Source organism: Dipodomys merriami, unplaced genomic scaffold (genome assembly GCF_024711535.1).
Source record: "Dipodomys merriami isolate MVZ:Mamm:240054 unplaced genomic scaffold, mDipMer1.0.p SCAF_339, whole genome shotgun sequence".
NCBI lineage: Eukaryota > Metazoa > Chordata > Mammalia > Rodentia > Heteromyidae > Dipodomys > Dipodomys merriami.
Window position 1 is genome coordinate 1047149 of NW_027204926.1, and position 25446 is coordinate 1072594.

Here is a 25446-nt window from a genome sequence, read left to right on the forward strand (position 1 = left end):
GTGAGGTTTAGTGTTAGGGTTAGGGTTACATTTAGCATTAGGGTGAGTTTTAGGGGTAGAGTTAGTGTTAGGGTGAGGTTAGGCTTAGGGTGAGGGTTGGGTTGTGGGTGACTGTAAGGGTAAGGTGAGGGTTAGGCTGAGGGTGAGGGTCACGGTAATGGTGAGAGTTAGGGTTAGGGTTAGGGTTAGGGTGAGGGTGAGGTTTAGATTGATGATTAGTGTTAGCTTTAGTGTGAGGTTTACCGTGAGGATGAGATTTAGTGTGAGGCTTAGTGTTCGGGTTAAGGTTAGTGTTAAGGTGAGAGTAAGTGTTAGTGTGAGGGTTAGGTTTAGGGTGAGGGTAATGATTAGGGTGAGGTTTAGGGTTAGGGTTAGGGTTTTTGTTAGGTTTAGGGTTAGGGTTGTTGTTAGTGTTAGGGTTAGGGTTCCGGTTAAGGTGAGGGTGAGGTTTAGGGTTAGGGTTAGGATTAGGGTTAGTGTTAGGGTGAGGGTAAGTGTTAGGGTGAGTGATAGGGTTAGAGTGAGGATTATGGTAAGGGTGAGGGTCAAGGTTAGGTTTAGGGTTACTTTGAGCGTGAGGGTTAGGGTTATGTTGAGGTTTAGGGTTAGGGTTAAGGTTAGGGTGAGTTTAGGGTTAGGGTTTTTGTGAGGGTTAGTGTTAGGGTTAAGATTAGGGGTAGGGTGAGGGTAAGTGTTAGGGTGAGGTTTAGGGTTAGGGTGAGGATTATGGTTAGGGTGAGGGTTAGGGTTATTGTTAGGGTTAGGGTTAGGTTTAGATTTAGGGTTAGGGTGAGGGTGAGATTTAGGGTTAGAGTGAGGTTTAGTTTTAGGGTTATTGTTAGGGTGAGGGTTAGGGTTAGGTTTAGGCTTAGGCTTAGGCTTAGGCCGAGCATGAGGGTGAGGGTTAGGGTTTGGGTTAGGGTTCGGGTTAGGGTTATGGTTAGTGTCAGGTTTAGGATGAGGTTTAGGGTTAAGGTTAGGGTTAGGGTGAGGGCTAGGCTGAGGGTTAGGGTTAAGGATTGGGTTAGGTTTAGGGTTACAGTTAGGGTGAGGGTGAGTGTGAGGCTTAGGGTTAGGGTTAGGTTTAGGCTTAGAGTTAGGGTGAGGGTTTTGGTTAGGGTTTTGGTTAGGGTTAGGGTTAGGCTTACGGTGAGGGTCAGGGTTAGGTTAGGTTTAGTCTTAGGATTAGGCATATTGTTAGTGTTATGGTTAGGTTTAAGTTTGCAGTGAGGGTGAGGCTGAGGGTGAGGGTGAGGTTTAGGGTTAGGGTTAGGGTTAGTGTTATTGTTAGGGTTAGGGCTAGAGTTACGGTGAGGTTGAGGGTGAGGTTGAAGGTTAGGGTTAGGGTGAGTTTTAGGGTTAGGGTTAGTGTTAGGGTGAGGGTGAGGTTTAGGGTTAGAGTTAGGCTTAGGTTTAGGGTTAGGGTTAGGGTGAGGTTTCAGGTTAGGGTTAGGTTTGGGGTTATGGTAAAGGTGAGGTTTATGGTTAGAATTAGGGTTAGGGTGAGGCTGAGGGTGAGGGTTAGGGTTAGGGTTAGTGTTAGCTTTAGGGTTAGGGTTAGGGTGAGATTTAGGGTGAGGGTGAGGGTTAGAGTTAAGGTTAGGATTAGGATTAGTGTCAGGGTTATGGTGAGTGTGAGGTCTAGGGTTAGTGTTAGGATTAGGGTTAGGCTTAGGTTTAGTCTGAGGGTGAGGTTGAGTGTGAGGGTTAAGGTTAGGGTGAGGGTGAGGGTTAGGATTATGGGGAGGGTTAGGATGACTGTTAGGGTTAGTATTAGGGTTAGGATGAGGGGTAGGGTGAGAGTGAGGTTTAGGGATAGGGTTAGGGTTAAGGTAAGGGTGAGGGTGAGTTTTAGGGTTAGAGTTAGGCTTGAGTTAAGCCTGAGGGTGAGGGTGAGGGTTAGGGTGAGGATTAGGATTAGGGTAAGGGTTAGGGTGAGTGTGAGTGTTAGGGTTAGGGTAGGATTAGGTTTATGGTTACACTGAGGTTGAGGGTGAGGGTGAGGGTAAGGGTTAGGATTAGGGTTAGGGTGTGCGTGACTGTGTGTGTTTGGGTTAGTTTTAGGTTTAGGCTTAGGGTTAGGGTGACGGTGAGGTTCAGGGTGAGGGTTAGGGTTAGGGTGAGGTTTAGGCTAAGGGTTATGGGTAGGGTTAGAATGAGGGTTAGGGTTAGGATTAGGGTTAGAGTGAGGGCTAGGGTGAGTTTGAGGGTTAGGGTGAGGGTTAGGGTTAGGGTTAGGGTGAGAGTTAGGATTTGGGATAAGTTTATGTTTAGGGTGATGGTTAGGATAAGGGTTACGGTGAGGTTGAGGGTTAGGGTTAGGATTAGGGTTAGGGTGAGGGAGATGGTTAGGGTTAGTGTTAGGGTGCGGGTTAAGATGAGGTTTAGGATTAGGGTTAGTGTGAGGGTAGGCTGAGGTTGAGGTTTAGGATTAGGGATTTTTGAGGTTTAGGGTTAGGGTTATGGTTAGGGGTAGGGTGAGGGTGAGGTTTAGGGTTAGAGTTAGGGTAAATGTGAGGCTGAGGTTGAGGGTTAGGTTTAGGGTTTGTGTTAGAGTAACGGTTAGGTTGAGGATTAAGGTGAGGGTGAGGGTTAGGCTTAGGGTTATAATTAGGATTAGGGTAATGGTTAGGGTGAGTGTGAGGGTTAGGGTTAGGCTTAGGCTTAGGGTTAGGCTGAGGGAGAGGGCGAGTGTGAGGGTTAGCTTTAGGTTGAGGGTTAGGGTTAGGGTTAGCTTGAGAGTTAGGGTTCAAGTTATGTTTAGGGTTAGGTTTAGGATTACAGTGAGGGTTATGTTTAGGGTTAGGTTGAGGGTTAGGGTTAGGGTTAGGGTGAGAGTTAGGATTAGAGTTAGGGTGAGGGTTAGGATTAGGATTACGGTTACAATTAGGGTTAGGATGAGGGCTAGGGTGAGTGTGAGGATTAGGGTTAGTGTTAGGATAAGGTTTAAGGTTAAGTTGAGGTTTACAGTGAGGGTTAGTATTAGGGTTAAGGTTACAGTGAGGGTGAAGTTTAGGGTTAGGGTGAGGGTTAGGGTTAGGATTAGGGTTATGGTGAGGGTGAGTTTTAGCATTAGGGTTAGGGTTAGGGTTAGGTTTAGGGTTAGGATTAGTGTTATTGTTAGGGTTAGGGTTAGAGTTAAGGTGAGGTTGAGGGTGGGGGTGAGGGTGAGGGTTAGTTTCAGGGTTAGGGTGAGGTTTCAGTTTAGGGTTTGGATTAGGGTTAGGGTGAGTGTGAGGTTTAGGGTTAGGTTTCGGGTTAGTTGGAGCGTTAGGTAGAGGGTTAGGGTTAGTTTTAGGGTTAAAGTTAGGGTGAGGCTTAGGTTGAGTTTTAGGGTTAATTTTAGATTTACGGTTAAGATTAGGGTTAGGCTGAGGGTGAGTGTTAGTGTTAGGGTTCGGCTTAGGCTTACGCTTAGGGTTAGGCTGAGGGTGAGGGTGGGTTGAGGATTAGAGTTAGGGTGATGGTTAGGGCTAGGGTTAGGGTTTGGGTTAGGATGACGTTTAGCGTTAGGATTAGGGTTAGGGTGAGGGCTAGGGTGAGGGTGTGGGTAGGGTAAGTGTTAGGCTGAGGCTTAAGCTTAGGGTTAGGCTGAGGGTGAGGGTGGGGGTGAGGATTAGAGTTAGGCTGATGGTTAAGGTTAGAGTTTGCGTGAGGGTTAGGATTTTGGTTAGGGTTTGGATTAGGGTTAGGGTGAGGGTTAGGGTGAGGGTGTGGGTAGGGTTAGTGTTAGGCTTAGGCTTAGGGTTAGGCTTAGCTTTTGGTTGAGGATAAGGGATGGGGTTAGGGATAGGGTGTGTTTTAATGTTAGGGTTAGGGTTAGAGTTAGAGTTAGGGTGATGGTGAGGTTTAGGGGTAGAGTTAGTCTTAGGGTGAGTGTTAGGGTTAGGGTGAGGGTTAGGTTGTGGTTGACGGTAAGGGTAAAGGAGAGCGTTAGGTGAGGTTGAGGTTGACGGTGATGGTAAGGGTGAGGGTGAGGGTTAGGGTGAGGGTTAGAGTTAGGGTTAGGGTTAGAGTCAGGGTGAGGGTTAGATTGAGGATAAGTGTTCGGGTTAGTGTGAGGTTTAGGGTGAGGATGAGGGTTAGGGTTAGGTTGAGGGCTAAGGTGAGGATGAGGATTAGGGTTAGTGTTAGGGTGAGATTTAAGGTTAGGTGATGTTTAGGTTTAGTGTGAGTGTTAGTGTTAGTGTTAGGGTTAGTGTTAGGGTGAGGGTAAGTGCTAGGGTGAGCTTATGTTTAGGGTGAGGATTATGGTTAGGGTGAGGGTTAGGGTTAGGTTTAGCGTTAGTGTTAGGGTTAGGGTTTCGGTTATGGTGAGGGTGAGGGTGAGGGTTAGGGTTAGGGTTAAGATTAGGATTAGGGTTAGTGTTAGGGTGAAGGTAAGTGTTAGGATGAGGGTTAGGGAAAGGGTGAGGATTATGGTTAGGGTTAGGGTTACGTTGAGCGTAAGGGTTACTGTTTGGTTGAGGGTTGGGGTTAGGGTTAGGGTTAGGGTGAGGTTAGGGTTAGGTTTAGTGTGAGGTTTCGTGTTTGGGTTAGGGTTAGTGTTAATGTGATGGTAAGTGTTAGGTTCAGGATTTGGGTTAGGGTGAGGGTTATGGTTACATTGAGGTTAAGGATTAGGTTTAGGGTTATTGTTAGGGTTATGTTTAGGGTTAAGGTTACAGTGTGGGTGAGGGTGAGGGTTAGGTTTAGGGTTAGGGTGAGGGTTAGTGTTAGGGATAGGGTGAGAGTTAGTGTTCGGTTTAAGTTTAGTGTTAGGTTGAGGTTTAGGGTGAGGGTTATGTTGAGGGTGAGGGTTAGGGTTAGGTTGAGGGTTAGGGTTACGATTAGGTTTAGGGTAAGGGTGAGGGTGAGGGTTAGGGTTAGTGTTAGGGTGAGGATTAGGATGAGGGTTAGGGTTAGGAGTAGGGTTAGGGTTAGGGTTAGCGTGAGTTTGAGGTTTAGGAATAGGGTTAGGGTTAGCCTTAGGTTTAGGCTGACAGTGAGGGTGAGGGTGTGGGTTAGGCTTAGGGTGACGGTTAGGGGTGGGGTTAGGGTGAAAGTTAGAGTTCAGTTTAAGTTTAGGGTTAGGGTAAGTGTTAGGGTTAGGATTACGGTGAGCATGATGATTAGGGTTAGGTTGAGGGTTAGGCTTAGGCTTAGGATTAGGGTGAGGGTTAGGGTTAGGGTGAGGGTTAGGATGAGGATTAGGGTTAGGGTTAGGATTATGTTTAGGGTGAGGGCTAGGGTCAGGGTGAGGTTTAGGGATAGAGTTTGGTTTAGGATGAGGGTCAGGGTTACTGTGAGGGTGAGGTTTAGGGTTAGGGTGAGGGTTAGGGTTTAGGATTTGGGTTAGGGTTAGGATGAGTTTAGGGTTAGATTTAGGGTTAGGGGGAGGTTTAGGTCGAGGGTTAGGGTTAGGATTAGTGTTAGGGATAAGGTTAGGGTGAGGTTTAGCTTGAGGTTTAGGGTTAGGTTTAGGATTAAGGTTTGGGTGAGTGTGAGCGTGAGGTTTAGGGTTAGGGTTAGGCTTAGGCTTAGGTTTATGCTGAGGATGAGGGTGTGGATGAGGATTAGGGTTAGGGTGATGGTTAGGGATAGGGTTAGTGTGAGGGTTAGGATGATGGTTAGGTTTTGGATTAGGGTTAGAGAGAGGGCTAGGGTGAGGGTTAGGGTAAGGTTTAGGCCTAGGCTGAGTGTTAGGCTGAGGGTGAGATTGAGGGTGAGGGTTAGGGTTAGGGTGATGGTTAGGTTTAAGGTTAAGGTGAGGATTAGGATGACGTTTCGGGTCAGGATGAGGATGATGGTAAGGGTAAAGGTGTGGTTTAGGCTGAGGGTGAGGGTTAAGATAAGTGTGAGGGTTAGGGTTAGGTTTAGGGCTAGGGTAAGTGTTAGCGTTAGGCTGAGGCTTAAATTGAGTATTAGGGTTAGGGTTAGTGTGAGTGTTAGTGTTAGTGTTAGGGTTAGTGTTAGGGGGAGGGTTATTGTTAGGGTGAGGTTTAGGGTTAGGGTTATTGTTATGGTTATGGTTAGGGTTATGGTTATGGTGACCTTGAGCATGAGGGTTAGGGTTAGGGTTAGGGTGAGGTTTAGGGTTAGGGTTAGGGTTAGAGTTAGGGTTAGGGTGAGGTTGAGGTTTAGAGGTAGATTTAGGTTTAGGGTGAGGGTTAGGGTGAGGGTTATGTTTAGTGTGCGGGATATGGTGGGGGTGACGGTAAGGTTAAGGTGAGGGTTAGGCTGAGGGTGAGGGTTACGATAAGGGTGAGGGTTAGGTTTAGGGTGAGGGTTAGTGTTAGAGTTAGGTTGAGGGTGAGGGTTAGATTGAGGATTAGTGTTAGAGTTAGTGTGAGGTTTAGTGTGAGGATGGGGGTTAGGGTTAGGGTGAGGGCTAGGGTGCGGGTGCGGGTTAGGTTTAGTGTTAGGGTAGGGTTTAGGGTTAGGTTGATGGTTAGGGTTAGTGTGAGCGTTAGTGTTAGCGTTAGGGTTAGTGTTAGTGTGAGGGTAAGTTTTAAGGGTGAGGTTAGGTTTAGGGTGAGGGTAATGGTTAGGGTGAGAGTTAGGGTTAGGTTTAGGGTTTTTGTTAGATTTAAGGTTAGGGTTAAGGTTACAGTGAGGGTGAGGGTTAGGGTTAGGGTTAGGATTAGGATTAGGTTTGGTGATAGGGTGAGGGTAAGTGTTAGGGTAAGGGTTAGGTTTAGGGTGAGGGTTAGGGTTAGGGTGAGGGTTAGGATGAGGATCAGGGTTACGATTAGGGTTAGGTTGAAGGCTAGGTTCAGGGTGAGGATTAGGGTTAGTGTTAGGGTAAGGATTAAGGTTAGGGTTAGGTTTTGGGTGAGGGTTAGGATGAAGGTTAGGGTTACCGTGAGGGTGAGGGTTAGGGTTAGGGTGAGGGTTAGGATGAGGGTTAGGGTTAGGATTAGGGTTAGGGTGAGGGCTAGGTTGAGGGTGTGGTTTAGGTTAAGTGTTAGGCTTAGACTTAGGATTAGGCTGAGTGGTTGGTTGAGGATAAGGATTAGGGTTATGTTTAGGGTGAGATTTAGTGTTAGGGTATGGTTAGAGTTAGGGTGATGGTGAGGGTGAGGTTTAGGGGTAGAGTTAGTGTTAGGGTGTGGGTTAGGGTTAGGTTGAGGGTTAGGGTGGGGGTTATGGTAAGGGTAAAGATGATGGTTAGACTGAGGGTGAGGGTTATGGTAAGGGTGAGAGTTAAGGTTAGGGTGAGCATTAGGGTTAGGGTTAGAGTGAGGGTAAGGGTTAGATTGAGTATAGTGTTAGGGTTAGTGTGAGGTTTAGGGTGAGGATGAGGGTTAGGGTTAGGATGAGATCTAAGGTGAGGGTGAGGTTTAGGGTTAGTTTTAGGGTGAGGTTTAGGGTTAAGGTGATGGTTAGGGTTAGTGTGAGGGTTAGTGTTAGGGTTAGGGTTAGTGTTAGGGTGATGGTAAGTGTTAGGATGAGGGTTAGGGTTAGGGTGAGGGTTAGGGTAAGGTTCAGGTTAGCGATAGGGGGAGGGTTAGGATTAGGGTTAGGGTGAGGGTTAGGATGAGGATTAGGGTTACGATTAGGGTTAGGTTGAGGGCTAGGGTCTGGTTGAGGATTAGGGTTAGTGTTAGGGTAAGGTTTAAAGTTAGGGTTAGGTTTAGGGTGAGGGTTAGGATGAAGGTTAGGGTTACTGTGACGGTGATGGTTAGGGTTAGGATTAGGGTTAGGGTGAGGGTGAGTGTTAGCATTAGGCTTAGGGTTAGGGTTAGGTTTAGGGTTAGGATTAGTGTTAATTTTAGTGTTAGTTTTAGAGTAATGGTGAGGGTTATGGTGAGGGTGAGGGTGAGGGTTAGGATTAGGGTTAGGGTTATTGTTAGGGTTAGAGTGAGCTTTAGGGTTAGGGGTTGGGTTAGGGTTAGAGTTATGGTGAGGTTGAGGGTGTGGGTGAGTGTGAGGGTTAGGGTTAGGTTTAGGTTTAGGATTAGGGCTAGGGTGAGGGCTAGGGTGAGGGTGAGGTTTAGGGTTAGAGTTAGGGTGAGGTTTAGTGTTAGGGTTAGGTTTAGGGTTAGGGTGAGTATGAGGTTTAGGGTTAGAGTTAGGGTTAGGGTGAGGCTGAGGGTGAGGGTTAGGGTTAGGGTTAGGGTTACTCTTATGTTTAGGGTTAGGGTGAGGGTGAGGTTTAGGGTTTGGGTTAGTATTAGGCTTAGGGTTAGGGTTAGGGTGAGTGTGAAGTTTAGGGTTAGGGTTAGGCTTAGGTTTAGGGTTAGGCTGAGGGTGAGGATGAGGTTGAGGGTTAGGTTTAGGGTGAGGGTTAGGGTTAGGTTTAGGGTGAGAGTTAGGGTTCGGTTAATTTTAATGTTAGGGTGAGGATGAGGGTTAGGAATAGGGTTAGGGTGAAACTATGGTGAGGGTGAGGGTTAGGGTTAGTGCTAGGGTACGGTTTAGGTTTAGGATTAGGGTTCGGGTGAGGGTTAGCATGAGGGTTAGGGTTACAGAGAGGGTGAGGGTTAGAGTTAGCTTGAGGGTTAGGGTTAGTTTTATTGTTAGGGTGAGGGTGAGTGTTAGGGTTATGGTTAGAATTAAGGTTAAGGTTAGGTTTAGGTTTAAGATTAGTGTAATTGTTAGGGTTAGGTTTAGAGTTATGTTGAGGGTGAGGTTGAGTGTGAGGGTGAGGATTAGTGTTAGGGTTAGGGTCAGGTTTAGTGTTAGGGTTAGGATTAGGATTAGCGTGAGGGTGAGGTTTAGTTTTAAATATAGGGTTAGGGGGAGGGTTACTTTGAAGCTTAGGGTTAGGGTTAGTGTTAGGGTTAGGGTCAGGTGTAGGGTTAGGTTGAGGTTTAGGGTAAGTGTGAGTGTTAGGGTTAGGGTTAGGCTTAACTTTAGGATTAGGCTGAGGGTGAGGTTTGGGGTGAGGATTAGGGTTAGGGTGATGGTAAGGGTTAGGTTAGGGTGAGGGTTAGGAGGAGGGTTAGGGTTAGGATTAGGGTTAGGCTGAGGGTGAGGGTGAGGTTATTGTTAGGGTGAGGGTTAGGGTTAGGGTTAATTTTGGGGTTAGGTTGAGGGTTATGGTAAGGGTTACGGTGAGGGTGAGGGTTAGGGTTAGGTTGAGGGTTAGGGTTCGGATTAGGGTTAGGGTGAGTGTGACAGTGAGGGTTCGGTTTGGTCTTAGGGTGAGGGTTAGGGTTAGGATTAGGGTTAGGGTAAGGGCTAGGGTGAGGGTGAGGTTTAGGGTTAGGGTTCGTGTGAGGTTTGGGTTTAAGGTTAGTGTTAGGTTTAGGGTGAGGTTAAGGTTTAGGGTTAGAGTTAGGGTTAGGTTGTGGCTGAGGGTGAGCGTTAGGGTTAGGGTTAGGGTTAGAGTTAGGTTTATGGTGAGGGTTCGGGTGAGAGTGAGGGTTAGGCTTCGTGTTAGGATTAGGATTAGGGTAAGGGTTAGCATGAGGGTGAGGGTGAGGTGAGGGTGAGGGTTAGGTATAGGGTAAGGGTTAGGGGGAGGGTTAGTTTGAGATTTAGGGTTCAGGTTAAGTTTAGGGTTAGGGTGAGGGTTAGGGATAGGGTTACGGTGAGTGTGAGGTTTAGGGTTAGGTTGAGGGTTAGGGTAAGGCTTAGGATTAGGGTGAGGGTTAGGGTTAAAGTTAGGGTGAGGTTTAGGGTGAGGTTTTGGTTTAGAATTAGGTTTAGGGGCAGGGTTAGGGTGAGGTTTAGGGTTAGAGTTAGTGTTAAGGTTAGGGTGAGGCTTAGGGTTAGTGTTAGTGTTAGTGTTATTGTTAGTGTTATGGTTAGGTTGAAGTTTGCGGTGAGGGTGAGGGTCATGTTTATGTTTATGGTTATGGTTATGGTTATGGTTACTTTTATTGTTAGTGTTAAGGTTAGAGTTAAAGTTAGGTTGAGGGTGAGGGTGAGTGTTAGGGTTAGTGTGAGTTTTAGGGTGAGGTTTAGGGTTAGGGTTAGGGTTAGGTTTAGGGTGAGGGTGAGGTTTAGGTTTAGAGTTAGGGTTGAGGGGAGGGTTAGGGTGATGTTTAGGGTTAGGGTTAGGATGAGGGTGAGGTTTAAGTTGAGGTTTAGGGATAGGGTTAGGTTAAGGATTAGGGTTAGGGTGAGAGTGAGTGTGAGGGTTAGGTTGAGGCTTAGGCTTAGGCTTAGGGTTTGTCTGAGGGTGATGGTGTCGGTGAGGATTAAGGTTAGGGTGATGGTAAGGGTTAGGGTTAGTGTTAATGTTATGGTTAGGCTTAGAGTTAAGATTAGGGTGAGGGTGAGGTTTAGGGGTAGAGATAGGGTTAGGGTGAGTGTTAGGCTTAGGGTGAGGGTTAGAGTGGGGGTGACGGTAAAGGTTAAGATGAGGTTTAGGCTGAGGGTGAGGATTACGGTAAGGGTTAAGGTTAGGGTTATGGGGAGGGATAGGGTTAGGGTTAGGGTTAGGGTCAAGGTTAGGGTTAGATTGAGGATTAGTGTTAGGGTTAGGATGAGAATTAGGGATAGGGTTATGGTTAGGGTTAGGGTTTGAGTTAGGGTGAGTATGAGGGTGAGAGTTAGGGTTAGGATTAGGGTTACGGTTAGTGTTAGGTAGAGGGTGAGGGTGAGGGTGAGGGTTAGGGTTAGGGTGACCTTTAGGGTTAAGGTTAGGGTGAAAGATAGGGTTAGTGTTAGGGAGATTGTTAGGGTTAGGGTGAGGGTTTGGTTTAGTTTGAGGGTTAGGGTGAAGGTGAGTTTGAGATTGAGGGTTAGGGTGAGGGTGATGGTGACGGGGAGGGTTAGGGTTAGGATTCTGGTTAGGGTTAGGGTGAGGGTTAGGGTTAGGTTTAGGGTTAGGGTGAGGGTAAGGTTGATGGTGAGGGTTAGGGTTATGGTTAGGTTTAGCGTTAGGGTTAGGTATCAGGTAAGGTTTAGGTTTAGGATGAGGGTTAGGTTTAGGTTTAGGGTGAGGGTTAGGGTTAGGGTTAGGTTTAGGGTGAGGGTTAGTGTTAGGGTTAGGGTGAGGGTGAGGGTTAGGTTGAGGGGTAGGTTAAGGATAGTGTAAAGGTTAGGGTTAGTGTGAGGGTGAGGGTGAGGTTTACCTTTAGGGTGAGGGTTAGGCTGAGGTTTTGGATTAGGGTTAGGGTGAGGGTGAGGGTGAGGTTTACGGTTAGCGTTAGGTTTAGGGGCAGGTTTAGGGTGAGGTTTGGGGTTAGGATTACGGTGAGCTTGGGGGTTAGGGTTAGGTTGAGGTTTAGGGTTAGCCTTAGGATTAGCGTGAGTGTTAGTGTTAGGGTTAGGGTGAGGTTTAGGGTGAGGTTTTGGATTAGGGTTAGGGTTAGGGTTAGGGTGAGGGTGAGGTTTAGGGTTAGAGTTAGGTTTAGTGGCAGGTTTATGGTGAGTTTTAGGGTTAGGGTTAGTGTTAGGGTTAGGGTGAGGGTTAGGGTTAGGGTTGTTGTTTGGTTTAGGGTTATTTTTAATTTTATTGTTAGGGTTAAGTTTGCGGTGAAGGTGAGGCTGAGGGTGAGGGTTATGGTTAGTCTTAGGTTTAGGGTTAGTGTTATTGTTAAGGTTAGAGTTAGAGTTAAGGTTAGGTTGAGGGTGAGGGTGAGGGTAAGGGTTAGAGTGAGGTTTAGAGTGAGGTTTAGGGTTAGGGTTAGTGTTAGGGTTAGGGTGAGGGTGAGTATTAGGGATAGAGTTAGGATTAGGGGGAGGGTTAGGGGTAGGTTTAAGTTTAGGGTTAGTGCGAGGATGAGGTTTCGCTTGATGTTTAGGGATAGGTTTAGGTTTAGGATTAGGGTTCAGGTGAGGGTGAGTGTGAGGGTTAGGGTGAGCGTTTGGCTTAGGCTGAGGGTTAGGCTGAGGGTGAGGGTGGGGATGAGGATTAGGGTTAGGGGGATGGTAAGGATTAGGGTTAGTGTTATTGTTAGGGTTAGGGTTAGAGTTACTCTGAGGGTGAGGGTGGGGGTGAGGGTTAGTGTTAGGGTTAGTGTGAGGTTTATGTTTAGGGTTATTGTTAGGGTTATTGTGAGGGTGAGGTTTAGGGTTAGATATAGGGTTAGGGGAAGGCTTAGGGTGAGGGTGAGTGTTAGAGTTAGTGTTAGGGTTATGGTGAGTTTGAGGGTTAGGTTGAGGTTTAGGGTTAGGGTTAGGGTTAGGGTTAGTATGAGGGTTAGTGTTAGGGTTAGGATTAGTGTTAGTGTGAGCGTAAGTTTTAGGGTGCAGTTTTGGGTTAGGGAGAGGTTTATGGTTAGGGTGAGGGTTAGGGTTAGGATTATTGTTAGGGTTATTCTGAGGTTGAGGGTGAGGGTGAGGGTTAGGGTTAGGGTGAGGTTTAGGGTGAGTGTTAGGGTTAGGGTTAGGGTTACAGTAAGCGTGAGGGTTAGGGTTAGTTTGAGGTTTAGGTTTAGGGTTAGGGTGGGGGTTAGGCTTAGGTTGAGGGTTAGGATGAGGATTAGGGTTAGGATAAGAGTTAGGGTGAGGGCTAGGGTGATGGTGATGTTTAGGTTTACTGTTAGGGTGAGTTTGAGTGTTAGGGTGAGGGTTAGGATGAGAGTTAGGGTTACCGTGACATGCAGGTTAGTGTTAGGTTGAGGGTGTGGGTTAGAATTAGGGTTAGCGTGAGGGTGAGTTTTAAGATTAGGGTTAGTGTTAAGTTTAGTGTTAGGATTAGTGTAATTGTTAGGGTTAGGGTTAGACTTACAGTGAGGATGAGGGTGAGGGTGAGGGTTAGGGTGAGGTTTATGGTTAGGGTTATGATTAGGGTTAGGGTGAGGGTTAGGGTTATGTTTAGGGTTAGGTTTAGTGTTATTGTTAGGGTTAGGGTTAGAGTTACGATTAGGTTGAGGGTGAGGGTGAGGGTTAGGTTTAGGCTGAGTTTTACGGTGAGCTTTAGTGTTAGGGTTAGTGTTAGGGTTAGGGTGAAGGTGAGGTTTAGGGTTAGAGTTAGGTTTAGGGGGAGGATTAGGGTGAGGATTAGGGTTAGGGTTAGTGTTCAGGTTAGGGTGAGGGTGAGGGTTGGGTTGAGTTTTAGGGATAGGGTTAGGTTTACGATTAGGGTTAGGGTGTAGGTGAGTGTGAGGTTTAGGGTGAGGGTTAGCCTTAGGCTTAGGTTTAGGCTGAGGCTGAAGTTGAGGGTAAGGGTTAGGGTTGCGTGAGGGTTAGGGTAAGGGTTAGAGGGAGGGTTAGGATGAGGGTTAGGCGTAGGATTAGGGTTAGGGTGAGGGATAGGGTTAGGGTTATGGTGAGCGTGAGGGTTAGGGTTAGGTTGAGGGTTAGGGTTAGTGTTAGGGTAAGCATTAAGGTTAGGGTTAGGTTTAGGGTTAGGGTGGGTGTGAGGTTTAGAGGTAGAATTAGGGTTAGGGTCAGGGTTAGGGTTAGGGTGAGGTTTAGGGTGGGGGTGATGGTAAGGGTAAAGGTGAGGGTTAGGCTGAGGGTGAGGGTTATGATAAGGGTGAGGGTTAGTGTTAGGGTGAGGGTTAGTTTTAGGCTGAGTGTGAGGGTTAGATTGAGGATAAGTGTTAGGGTTAGTGTGAGGTTTAGAGTGAGGATGAGTGTTAGGGTTAAGGTGAGGTTTAAGGTGAGGGTGAGGTTTAGGGTTAGTGTGAGGGTTAGTGTTAGGGTTAGGGTTAGTGTTAGGGTGAGGGTAAGTGTTAGGGTGGGGGTTATGGTTAGGAGGAGGGTTATGGTTAGGGTGAGGGTTAGGGTTAGGATTAGGGTTATTGTTAGCATTTCGGTTAGGGTTACAGTTACAGTGAGGGTGAGGGTGAGGTTTAGGATTAGGGTTCGGGTTAGTGTTAGGGTGAGGGTAAGTTTTAGGATGAGGTTTAGGGTTAGTGTGTGGGTTATGGTTAGGGTGAGGTTTAGGGTTAGGGTTATGGTTACGTTGAGCATAAGGGTTAGGGTTAGGTTGAAGGTTGGGTTTCGGGGTAGGGTGAGGTTAGGGTTAGTGTGAGGGTTAGAGTTGGGGTTAGGGTTAGTGTTACAGTGAGGGTAGGTGTTAGGGTCAGGGTTTGGGTTAGGGTGAGGGTTATGGTTAGGTTGAGGGTTAGGATTAGGGTTAGGATTATTGTTAGGGTTAGGTTTAGTGTTAAGGTTACAGTGAGGGTGAGGGTGAGGGTTAGGGTTAGGGTTAGGGTGAGGTTTAGGGTTTGCATTAGGGTTAGCATTATGTTTTGGGTGAGGGTGAGGTTTAGGGTTAAAGTTAGGGTTAGGGTGAGGGTTAGGTTGAGGTTTAGGGTTAGGGTTAGTGTTAGGTTTACTGTTAGGGTGAGAGTTGGTAGGAGGGTTAGGGTTAGGGTTAGGTTTAGGATTAAGGTTAGGGTTAAGTTGAGTGTGTGTGTTAGCGTTAGGTTTAGGCTTAGGCTTAGGTTTAGGATGAGGGTGAGGTTGAGGGTGAGGGTTAGGGTTAGGGTGAGTTTTAGGGTAAGCGATAGTTGGAGGGTTAGGATTAGTGTTAAGGTTAGGATTAGGGTTAGGGTGAGGGCTAGGGTGAGGGTGAGGTTTAGGATTTGGGTTAGGGTGAGGTTTAGGGTTAGTGTTAGGGTGAGAGTTAGGGTTCGGGTTAAGTTTATGGTTAGGTTGACGGTTAGGGCAAGGGTTATGTTGAGGGTAAGGGTTATGGTTAGGTTGAGGGTTAGGGTTAGGATTAGGGTTAGGGTGAGGGTGAGGGTGAGGGTTAGGGTGAGGGTTAGGGTGATTATTAGGATGAAGGTTAGGGTTAGGATTAGGGTTAGGGTGAGGACCAGGGTGAGGTTGAGTTTTCGGGTTAGGGTTAAGGTGAGATTTAGGGTTAGGTTTAGGGTTAGTGTTAGGGTGAGTGTGAGATTTAAGGTTAGAGTTAGGGTTAGGGTTAGGTTGAGGGTGAGGGTTAGAGTTAGGGTTAGGTTGAGGGTTAGGTTTGGGGTGAGTGTTAGGGTTTCGGTTAGGGTGAGGGTGAGGGTTAGGGTTAGCATTACGGTTAGGGTTAGGTTTAGGTTTAGTGTTACGGTTAGGGTGAGGTTGAAGTTTAGGATTAGCATTATGGTAAGGGTTAGGGTTAGGGTGGAGGTTAGGGTTAGAGTGAGAGTGAGGGTCAGGGTAGGGGTTAGGATTAGGTGTAGGTTTAGGGTGAGGCTGAGGGTGAGGGTGAGCATTAGGGAGAGCGTGAAGTTGAGGGTTATGTTTACCGTTATGTTTAGGGTGACGTCTAGGTTGAGGGTGAGGGCTAGGGTGAGGGTTAGTGTGAAGGTGAGGTTTTCGGTTTGGAAAGGGTTAGGGTTAGGTTTAGGGTGAGGATTAGGGTGAGGGTGAGGTTTAAGGTGAGGGTTAGGGTTAGGGTTAGGGTGAGGGTTAGGGTTAGGGTGATGTTTAGGGTGAGGTTGAGGGTGAGAGTGAGGGTTCGGGTAAGGGTGTGGGTTAGGGTGTTGGTGAAGGTTAGGGTGAGAGTGAGGATTCGGGTGAGGGTGAGAGTTAGGGTGTTGGTGAGGTTTCGGATTAGGGTGAGTTTTAGGGTTAGGGTGAGGTTTAGGGTGAGGAGAGGGTTAGGGTTAGGGTTAGGATTAGGGTTAGGGTTAGGGTGAGGGTTATGGTTAGGGTTATGTTGAGGATTAGGGTGAGAGTGAGGGTTAGGGTTTGATTAAGCGTTAAGTTGAGGGTTAGGTTAAGGGTTAGGGTTAGGGTTAGGGTGAGTGTGAGGGTTAAAGTTAGGGTTAGCGTGAGGGTTATGGTTGGGGTGAGAGTTAGGGTTAGGGTTAGGGTGAAGGTGAGGATGAGGGTGAGGGTGAGTGTGAGTGTTAGGGTATGGGTTACGGTTAGGTTTAGGGTGAGGGTTAAGGTGACGGTGAGTGTTAATTTGAGGGTGCGTGTTAGGGTTAGTGTGAGTGATAGGGTGAGGGTTAGGGTCAGATTGAGTGTGAGGATTAGGGTTATGGTTACCCTTAGGGTTATGGTGAGCCTATCAGGGTGAGGTTTAGGGTGAGGTTGAGGGTTAGGGTTAGCGTTAGGGTTAAGTTGAGATTAGGGTGAGGGTTAGAGTTAGGGTGAGGATTAGGGTTAAGGTTAGTGTGACGTTTAGGGTTAGGGTGTGTGTTAGGGATAGGTTTATGGATAGGGTGAGAGTTAGGTTTATGGTTAGGGTTCAAGTTAGGGTGAGTGTGAGTGTGAGTGTTAGGGTTAGGATTAGGGTTAATGTTAGTGTTTGACTGAGGGTGTGGGGTGAGGGTGAGGGTTAGGTTTAGGGTAATGTTTAGGGTTAGGGATAGGTTGAGGGTTAGGGTTAGTGTTAGGAAGAGGGTTAGGGTGAGGATTATGGTTAGGGTTAGGGTGAACGTTAGGTTTAGTTTGATTTTTAGGATTAGTGTCAGGTTAAGCATTAGGGTGAGGGTTAGGGTGAGGGTGAGGGATAGGTTTAGTGTTAGGGTTAGGGTGAGCGTTTAGGTGAGGGTTAGGATTAGGTTTAGGGTGAGGGTTAGGGTTAGGGTTGAGTTTAGGGTTAGGGTTAGGAGGAGGTTTAGTGTTAGTTTTAGGGAGAGGATTAGAGTTAGTGTGAGGTTTAGGATTACGTTTAGGGTTAGTGTGAGGATAAGGGTCAGGGTGAGGGTCAGGGTGCGGGTGAGGGATAGGGTTAGTGTAAGGGTTAGGGTGACTGTTAGTGAAGGTTAGGTTTAGGTTTAGGGTTAGGGTGAGGGGTAGGCTGAGGGTAAGTGTAGGGAGCCGAGGCGAGACTCCGCCCACTCCCTTGCAGCTTTGAGGTAACCACCCCAGACGGTGCTTGGCGGGACGCCTGGGCTGTGCGCATGCGCGAGCCAGGTAGAGTCCCCAGCCAATCCCATGACACCTGGTGACGGTGAAAGGCAGGCGACCAACAATAGACCGACCCGCATTCCTATTTCCCTATATAAGCGGCTATGTTTCGGGTGCACGCTCTCTTGCACACAAGCTCTCCTACAACTAAAAGGCTCTCCAATAAAGCGTGATCCTGGTGTTGTGGTCGTTTTTTCTAGCTGGTCGTGTAGACGGTCGCTACAGGTAAGTGTTAGGGTGAGGTTTTGGGTGAGGTTGAGTATTAGGCTTAGAATTAGTCTTAGGGTGAGGGTTAGGTTTAGGTATAGCATTAGGGTTAGGGTTAGGTTGAGGGTGAGGTTTAGGACTAGGGTAAAGTTGAGGGTGAGGTTTAGGGTTAGCATTAGGTTTAAGGTTAGCGTTAGAGTGAGGGTGGGGGTGAGGATTAGGGTTAGGATTAGGTTTAGGTTTAGGGTGAGGCTGAGGTTGAGGATGAGGTTGAGTTTGAGGGTTAGGGTTAGGGTTTGGCTTAGGGTGAGGCCTAGGGTGAGGGCGAGGGTTAGGGTGAGGGTTAGGGTGAGGGTGCGGTTTTCGGTTAGGAAAGGGTTAGGTTTAAGTTTAGGGTGAGGATTAGGCTGAGGGTGAGGTTGAAGGTGAGCGTTAGGGTTAAGGTGAGGTTTAGGGTTAGGGTTAGGCTGAGGGTTAGCGTTAGGGTGATGTTTAGGATGAGGGTGAGGGTGAAAGTGATGGTGAGTTTTAGGGTATAGTTGAGGGTTAGTTTTAGTGTGAAGGTTAGGGTGACAGTGAGGGTCAGGGTGAGGGTGTGGAAAAGGGTTAGGGTTAGGTTCAGGGTGAGGGTTAGGGTTAGGGTTAGGGTTAGGGTTAGGGTTCGGGTTAGTGTGAGGTTAGGGTTCGGGTTAGTGTGAGGAATAGGTTTAGGGTGAGGTTTAGGATGAAAGTAAGAGTTAAGGTTAGGTTTAGTGTTAGGGTTAGGGTGAGGTTTACGGTTAGAATTAGGGTTAGGGTTAGGTTGAGGGTGAGGGTTAGAGTTAGGGTTAGGTTGAGGGTTAGGTTTGGGGTGAGTGTTAGGGTTTCGGTTAGGGTGAGGGTGAGGTAGAGGTTTCGGTTTCGGGTGAGGGTTAGTGTGTGGGTGATGGTTAGTGTTCGAGTGAAATTTAAGGTGACGGTGAAGGTTAGGGTGAGGGTGATGGTTAGAGTTAGTGTGAGTATTATGTTTAGGGTTATTGTTAAGGTTATTGTGAGGGTAAGGTTTAGGGTGCGGTTTAGGGTGAGGGTGAGGGATAGGGTTAGCATTAGGGTTATGGTGGGGGATAGGGTTAGGGTTAGGGTGAGATTGAGGGTTAGGTTTAGGTTGAGGATGAGGTTTAGGATTAGGGTGAGAATTAGGGATAGGGTTAGGGTTAGGGTTAGGGTTTGAGTTAGGGTGAGTATGAGGGTGAAAGTTAGGGTTAGGATTAGGGTTATGGTTAGTGTTAGGCAGAGGGTGAGGGTGAGGCTGAGGGTTAGGGTTAGGGTGACCTTTAGGGTTAAGGTTAGGGTGAAAGGTAGGGTTAGTGTTAGGGAGATTGTTAGGGTTAGGGTAAGGGTTTGGTTTAGTTTGAGGGTTAGGGTGAGGGTGAGTTTGAGATTGAGGGTTAGGGTGAGGGTGATGGTGACGGTGAGGGTTAGGGTTAGGATTCTGGTTAGGGTTAGGGTGAGGGTTAGGGTTAGGTTTAGGGTTAGGGTGAGGGTAAGGTTGAGGGTGAGGGTTAGGGTTATGGTTAGCTTTAGCGTTAGGGTTAGGTTTCAGGTAAGTTTTAGGGTTAGGATGAGGATTAGGTTTAGGTTTAGGGTGAGAGTTAGGGTTAGGGTTAGGTTTAGGGTGAGGGTTAGTGTTAGGGTTAGGGTGAGGGTGAGGGTTAGGTTGAGGGGTAGGGTTAGGGATAGGGTAAAGGTTAGGGTTAGGGTGAGGGTGAGGGTGAAGTTTAGGTTTAGGGTGAGGGTTACGGTGAGGGTTAGTGTGAGGTTTAGGTTTAGGGTAAGGGTAAGGGTTAGGTTCAGGGTGAGCCTTAGTTTTAGGTTTAGGTTTAGGGTTAGGGTGATGTTGAGGGTTAGGGTTAGGGTTAGTGTGAGGATAAGGGTTAGGGTGAGGATTAGGGTGAAGATGAGAGTTAGGGTTAGCATAACGTTTATTGCGAGGTTTAGGGTTAGGGTTAGGGTTAGGGTAGGGTAAGGGTTAGGGGTATGGTTAGGTTTAGGTTTAGGGTTAGGTTTCAGGTAAGGTTTAGGGTTAGGATGAGGGTTAGGTTTAGGTTTAGGGTGAGGATTAGGCTTAGGGTTAGGTTTAGGGTAAGGGTTAGTGTTAGGGTTAGGGTGAGGGTGAGGGTTAGGTTGAGGGGCAGGGTTAGGGATAGGGTAAAGGTTAGGTTTAGGGTGAGGGTGAGGGTGAGGTTTAAGTTTAGGGTGAGGGTTAGTGTGTGGGTTAGTGTGAGGTTTAGTTTTAGGGTAAGGGTTAGGTCCAGGGTGAGCGTTAGTTTTAGGTTTATGTTTAGGGTTAGGGTGATGCTGAGGGTTAGGGTTAGGGGTAGTGTGAGGATAAGGGTTAGGGTGAGGATTAGGGTGAGGATGAGAGTTAGGGTTAGCATAAGGTTTAGGGCGAGGTTTTGGGTTAGGGTTAGGGTTAGGGTTAGTGTAGGGTAAGGGTTAGGGTTAGCATGAGGGTTAAGGTTAGGGTGATGTTTAGGGTGACGGTGAGGGTTAGGGTGAGGGTTACTTTGAGCGTGAGGTTTAGGGTAATGGTGAGCGTGAGTGGGAGGGTGACCATGAGGGTTAGGGTTAGGGTTAGATTTAGGGTGAGGATAAGAGTTAGGGTACTATTAGGGTTAGGGTAAGGGTTAGGCTGAGGGTGAGTGTGAGGGTCAGGGTTAGGGTTTCGGTTAGGTAAGGGTTAGGGTTATGTTTAGGGTGAGGATTATGGTGAGGGTGAGGATTAGGGTTAGGTAGAGGGTTAGGCTTAGTGTGAGGTTTACGGTTAGGGTTAGGGTTAATGTGAGGATAAGTGTTAGGATGAGGGTTAGGTTGAGAGTGAGGGTTAAGGTTAGCGTTAAGGTTAGGGTGAAGGTTAGTGTGGGGGTTAGGGTGTGGGTTAGGGTTCGGGTTAGGGTTGGGTGAGGGTTAGGGTGAGCGTAAGGTTTAGGGTGAGGGTTAGGTTGAGAGTGAGGGATAGGGTTATGGTGAGGGTAAGGGTTAGGGTTAGGGTGAGTGTGAGGGTGATGGTAAGGGTAAGGGTTAGGGTCAAGGTTAGGGTGAGCGTGAGGGTTAAGGTTAGCATTAGGGTTAGGGTTAGGTTTAGGTTGAGTTTTAGGGTTAGGGTTAGGGTTAGGTTTACGGCGAGGGTAAGGGTTAGGATGATAGTTAGGGTGAGAGTGAGGGTTAAGTTTAGGTTTAGGGTTAGGGTGAGTTTGAGGGTGAGGGTTAGGGTTAGGGTTACTGTGAGTGTTAGGGTGAGGCTTAGGGTGAAGGTTAGGATTAGGGTTAGGCTTTGGGTTAGGGTGAGGGTTAGGTTGAGGGGAGGGGTTAGGGTGAGTGTTAGGGAGAGGGGAGGGATAGGGTTATGGTGAGGGTAAGTTTTAGGCTGAGGCTTAGGTTGAGAGTGAGCATTTGTGTTAGCATCAGGTTTGGGTTGAGGGTGAGGGTTAGACTTAGGCTGAGGGGTAGTTTAAGGGTTAGGGTTAGGGTTAGGTTTCGGGGGATGTTAAGGGTTAGGGTGAGGGTGAGGTTTAGGGTTACACTTAGGTTGAGGGTGAGGATTAGGTTTAGGGTAAGGGTGAGTGTGAGTGTGAGGGTTAGGTTTAGGATTAGGGTTAGGGTTAGGCTGAGGTTGAGGGTATGAGTGAGGGTGAGGGCTAGGGTTAGGAGTAGAGAGGTAGGGTTAGGTTTAGGTTTAGAGTTAGTATTAGGGTTGGGGATAGGATTAGGCTGAAGGGGAGTGTGAGGGTGAGGGTGAAGATGAGGTTTAGGGTTAGATTTAGGATTACAGTTAGGGTTATGTTGAGCGCTAGGATGAGGGTGAGGGTTAGGGTTAGCGTTAGGGTTAGGGTGAGGCTTAGGGTGAGGGTTGAGTGTTAGGGTTAGGCTTAGGTTGAGGGTGACAGTTAGGATTAGGGATAGGGATAGAGTTAGGCTGAGGTTGAGGATGAGGGTGAGGTTTAGTGTTAGGGTTACGGTTAGGGTGAGGGCTCGGGTGAGGGTGAGGGTTAGGGTGAAGGTGAGTGTGAGGGTGAGGTTCTTGATTAGGTAATGTTAGGGTTAGGGTGAGAATTAGCTGAGTGTTAGGGTGAGGGTGTGGGTTCGGGTGATGGTGAGGGTTCGGGTTAGCATCAGTGTTATGTTAGGTTTAGGTAGAGTGTTAGGGTTAGGGTTAGGGTGAGGGTGAGGGTATGCGTTAGGGTGAGGGTTACGGTGAGGGTGAGGGATAAGGTTAGTGTTAGGGTTAGGGTGAGCATTTGGAAGAGGGTTAGGTTTAGGGTTAGGGTGAGGGATAGGGTTAGGGTTGAGTTAAGGGTTAGCGTTAGTGTGAGCTGTAGGGTTAGGGTTAGGGTTAGTGTGAGTATAAGGGATATGGTGAGGGTTAGGGTGAGGGTGAAGAATAGGGTTAGTGTAAGTGTTAGGTTGAGTGTTTGGATGAGGATTAGGTTCAGGTTTAGGGTTAAGGTGAGGGTTAGGATGAGGGTAAGTGTTAGGGTGATGTTTAGGTTGTGGTTGAGTATTAGGGTTAGCATTAGTCTTAGTGTGAGGGTTAGGGTTAGGTATGGCATTAGGCTTAGGGTTAGGGTTAGGGTGAGGGTTAGTATTAGGGTTAAGGTGAGGGTCAGTTTTAGGGTGAGCATTAGGTTTATGGTTATGGTTACCGTGAGGGTTTGGGTGAGGGTTAGGTTTAGGATTAGGTTTAGGGTGAGGCTGAGGTTGAGGATGAGGTTGAGGTTGAGGGTTATGGTTAGGGTTAGGCTTAAGTTGAGGGCTAGGGTGAGGGCGAAGGTTAGGATGAGGGTTAGGGTGAGGGTGCGGTTTTCGGTTAGGAAAGGGTTAGGGTTATGTTTAGGGTGAGGATTAGGCTGAGGCTGAGGTTGAAGGTGAGGGTTAGGGTTAAGGTGAGGGTTAGGGTTAGGTTTAGGCTGAGGGTTAGGGTTAGGATGATTTTTAGGGTGAGGGTGAGGGTGAGGGTTAGGGTGTAGGTGAGGGTTAGGATTAGGGTGAGGGTTAGGGTGACAGTGATGGTTAGGTTGAGGGTTAGGGCTAGTGTGAGGGTTAGGATTAGGGTTGGGTGAGGAAAAGGGTTAGGGTGAGAATTAGGCTGAAACCAATATTTAGGGTTATGTTTAGCATTAAGGGTAGTGTGAGGTATAGGGTTAGAGTTCAGGTGTTGGTTAGGTTGAGGGTGAGGGTTAGAGTTATGGTTAGGGTGAGGGTTAGGGTTGGGGTGAGTGTTAGTGTTAAGGTTAGGATGACGGTGAGGGTGAGGGTTTGGTTTCGCGTGAGGGTTAGGGTGTGGGTTAGGGTTAAGGTTGTGGTGAGGGTAAGGGTTAGGGTGAGATTTAGGGTGAGGGTTAGGGTTAGGTTGAGGGTTAGGGTGACGTTGAGTTTTAGGGTGACAGTGAGGGTTAGGATCAGGGTTAGGCTTAGGGTGAGGGTTAAAGTGAGGGTTAGGGTTAGGATTAGGTTTAGGGTTAGTGTGAGAATTAGGGTTAGTTTTAAGTTTATAGTGACGGTAAGGGTTAAGGTGAGGTTTAGGCTGATGGGTAGGTTTAGGGTAAGGGTGAGGGAGAGGGTGAGGGTAAAGATTAGAGTGAGGGTTAGGGTGAGGTTGATGGTTAGGGTTAGCATTAGGTTTAGGGTTTGTGTTAGGGTGGGGGTAGGTTTAGGGTTAGGGTGAGGATGATGTTTAGGGTTAGCATTAGGTTTAGGGTTAGCTTGAGGGTGAGGGTTAGGGTTAGGTTTAGGGTGGGTGTTAGGTTCAGTTTTAGGTTCAGGGTTAGAGTGAGGGTTAAGGTTAAGTTGTGGGTTCCAATTAGGGTGAGAGTGAGGCTAAGGATTCTGGTGAGGTTTAGGGTGTGTGTGAGGGTTAGGGTTTGAATTAGAGTTAGGGTTAGGGTGAAGGTGAGGGTGAGGGTTAGGGTTAGGGATAGGGTTAGAGTGAGGGTCAGGGTGAGGGTGAGGGTCAGGTTTAGGGTTAGGATTAGTGTAAGGTTGAGGGCTAGGTGAGGGTGAAGGTTAGGGTTTGGTTTAGGGTGAGGGTAAGTGTTAGGGTGACGGTTAGGGTTAGGGTTGGGATGAGGTTGAGGGTTAGGTTTAGTGTGAGGTTGTGGGGTAGGGTTAGGGTAAGGTTAAGGGTTTGAGTGAGGGTTAGGGTGAGAGTTAGTGTTAGGGTTAGGGTGAGTGTGAGGGTGAGGGTTAGGGTGATGTTTAGGCTTACAGTGAGGGTTAGGGTGAGGGTTAGTTTTAGGTTTAGTGTTAGCGTTACAGTGAGGTTTAGGGTCATGGTTAGGATTAAGGTGAGGGTTAAAGTGAGGGTGTGGGTTAGGGTTAGGTTTAAGGTATGGGTTATGGTTAGGGTTAGGATTAGGGTGAGGTTTAGGGTGAGGGGTTGGGTTAGGGTTAGTGTGAGGTTTAGGGTTAGTGTGAGGTTTTTGGGTTTGGTTTAGGGTAAGTGTGAGGATAAGGGTTAGAGTGAGGGATAGGGTTATTGTTAGGTTTAGGGTGAGGGTAAGTCATAGGATTGGGGTTAGGGTAAGGGTGCTTGTGAGGGGGATAGTTAGTGTTAGGTTTATGGTGAAGGTGAGGTTTTGGTTTAGGATTAGGGTTAGGGTTAATTTTAGGGTGAGGGTGAGGGTTAGGTTTAGGATTAGGGTTAGGGTTAGGCTTAAGGTGAGGGTGAGGGTGAGGGTGAGGTTTAGGGAGAGGATTAGGTTTAGGTTTAGGGTTAGGGTGAGAGTGAGGGTTAGGTTGAGGTGAGGGTTCAGGTTTGGGTGAGGGTGAGGGTTAGGGTTAGAGTTAGGATGAGTGTTAGGGTTAATGTGAGGGGTAGGGTTAGGGTTAGGGTGAGGGTGAGGTTTAGGTTTAGTGTGAGGGTTAGGGTTAGTGTTAGGGTTAGGTTAAGGTTAAGGGTTAGGTTGAGGTTTAACGTGAGGGAGAGGCTTATGATTAGGGTTAAGGTGAGGGTTAGGATGAGGGTGAGGTTTAGGGTGAGGTTGAAGGTTAGGGTGAGGGTGAGGTTTAGGGTTAGGGTTAGGTTTAGGGTGTGGGTTAGGTTTAGTGTTAAGGTTAGGCTGATGGTTAGGTTTGGGGTTAGGGTAAGGGTGAGGGTGACGGTGAGGTTTAGGGTTAGTTTTAGGGTGAGTGTGAGGGTTAGGTTTAGGATTAGTGTTAGTATGATGGTGATGGTGAAGTTTACAGTTAGTGTTAGCTTTGGGGCGAGGGTGAGGGTGAGGGGGGGTTTAGCGTGTGGGTGACGGTTAGGTTTAGGGTGAGGTTTAGGGTGATGATGAGGGTTAGGTGAGGGTGAGATGTAGGCTTAATGTTAGAGTTAGGCTGAGGGTTAAGATCAGGGTCAGGATTAAGGTGAGGGTTAAGGTGAAGTTTAGGTTTAGGGTTAGGTTTAGGGTTAGTGTGAGGATTAGGTTTAGGGTGAGGGTAAGCTTTATGGTGAGGGTTAGACTGAGGGTGAGGGATAGGTTTAGTGTTAGTGTTAGGGTGAGCATTTGGGTGAGGGTTAGGTTCAGGGTTAGGGTTAGGGTGAGTGTTAAGATGAGGGCACGTGCTGGGGTTAGGTTTATGTGGACGGTGAGGGATAGGGTTATGGTGAGGTGAGGGTGAGGGTGAGGGTGAGGGTTAGGGTTAGGGTTAGGTTGAGGGGAAGGTATAGGTTGAGGGTAAGTACTAGGGTTAGGCTGAGGGTGAGGGTGAGGTTGAGGTTTAGGGTTAGGGTTAGGGTTAGGGTTAGTGTGAGGGTTAGTGTTAGTGTTAGGGTTAGGGTTAGTGTGAAGGTAAGTGTTAGGGTGAGGGTTTGGGTTAGGGTGAGTGGTATGGTTAGGGTGAGGGTTAGGGCTAGGTTTATTTTTAGGGTTAGTGTTACGGTAACGGTGAGGGTGAGGTTTAATGTTAGGGTTAGGATGAGATTTAGGTTTAGGGTTAGGATGAGCGTTAGGCTGAGGGTTAGGTTTAGGGTTAAGTGTGTGGGTTAGGGTTAAGGTTAGGGTGAGGGTGAGGGTGAGGGTTAGGGTTAGCTTGAGGTTAGGTTTATGGTTAGAGTTAGGGTGAGCATGAGGGCTAGGGTGAGGCGTAGGGTTATGGTTAGGGTGAGGGTGAGGGTTAGGTTTAGTGTGAGGGTTAGGGTTAGGGTGAGGGTGAGGGTTACGGTTAGGGTAAGGGTAAGGGTGAAGATGAGGGTGATTGTTAGGGTTAGGTTTAGGGTGAGGGTGACCGTTAGATTTAGGATGAGGGTTAGGGTGAGGGTGAGGGTGAGGGTTAGGTTTAGGATTAGTGTTAGGGTTAGGCTTAGGGTGAGGGTCACGGTGAGGGTGAGGTTGACGGTAAGGGTTAGGGTAAGGGTTAGGGTTACGGTAAGGGTGCGGGTGAGGGTTAGGGTAAGGGTTAGGGTTACGGTAAGGTTGAGGGTGAGGGTTAGGGTTAAGGTGAGTGTGGGGTTAGGGTTAGAGTTAGGGTTAGCGTGAGGGTTTTGGTTAGGGTTAGGTTTAGGGTGATAGTGAGGGTTAGGGTGAG

The 25446-nt window shown here is 47.8% G+C and overlaps 1 pseudogene; it reads right to left on the bottom strand.

Moving 5' to 3' along the window:
• Positions 1-22053, bottom strand: part of LOC138803217 (death domain-associated protein 6-like) — a 182675-nt pseudogene extending 160622 nt beyond the window's left edge.
• Positions 22054-25446: the final 3393 nt, after the last annotated feature.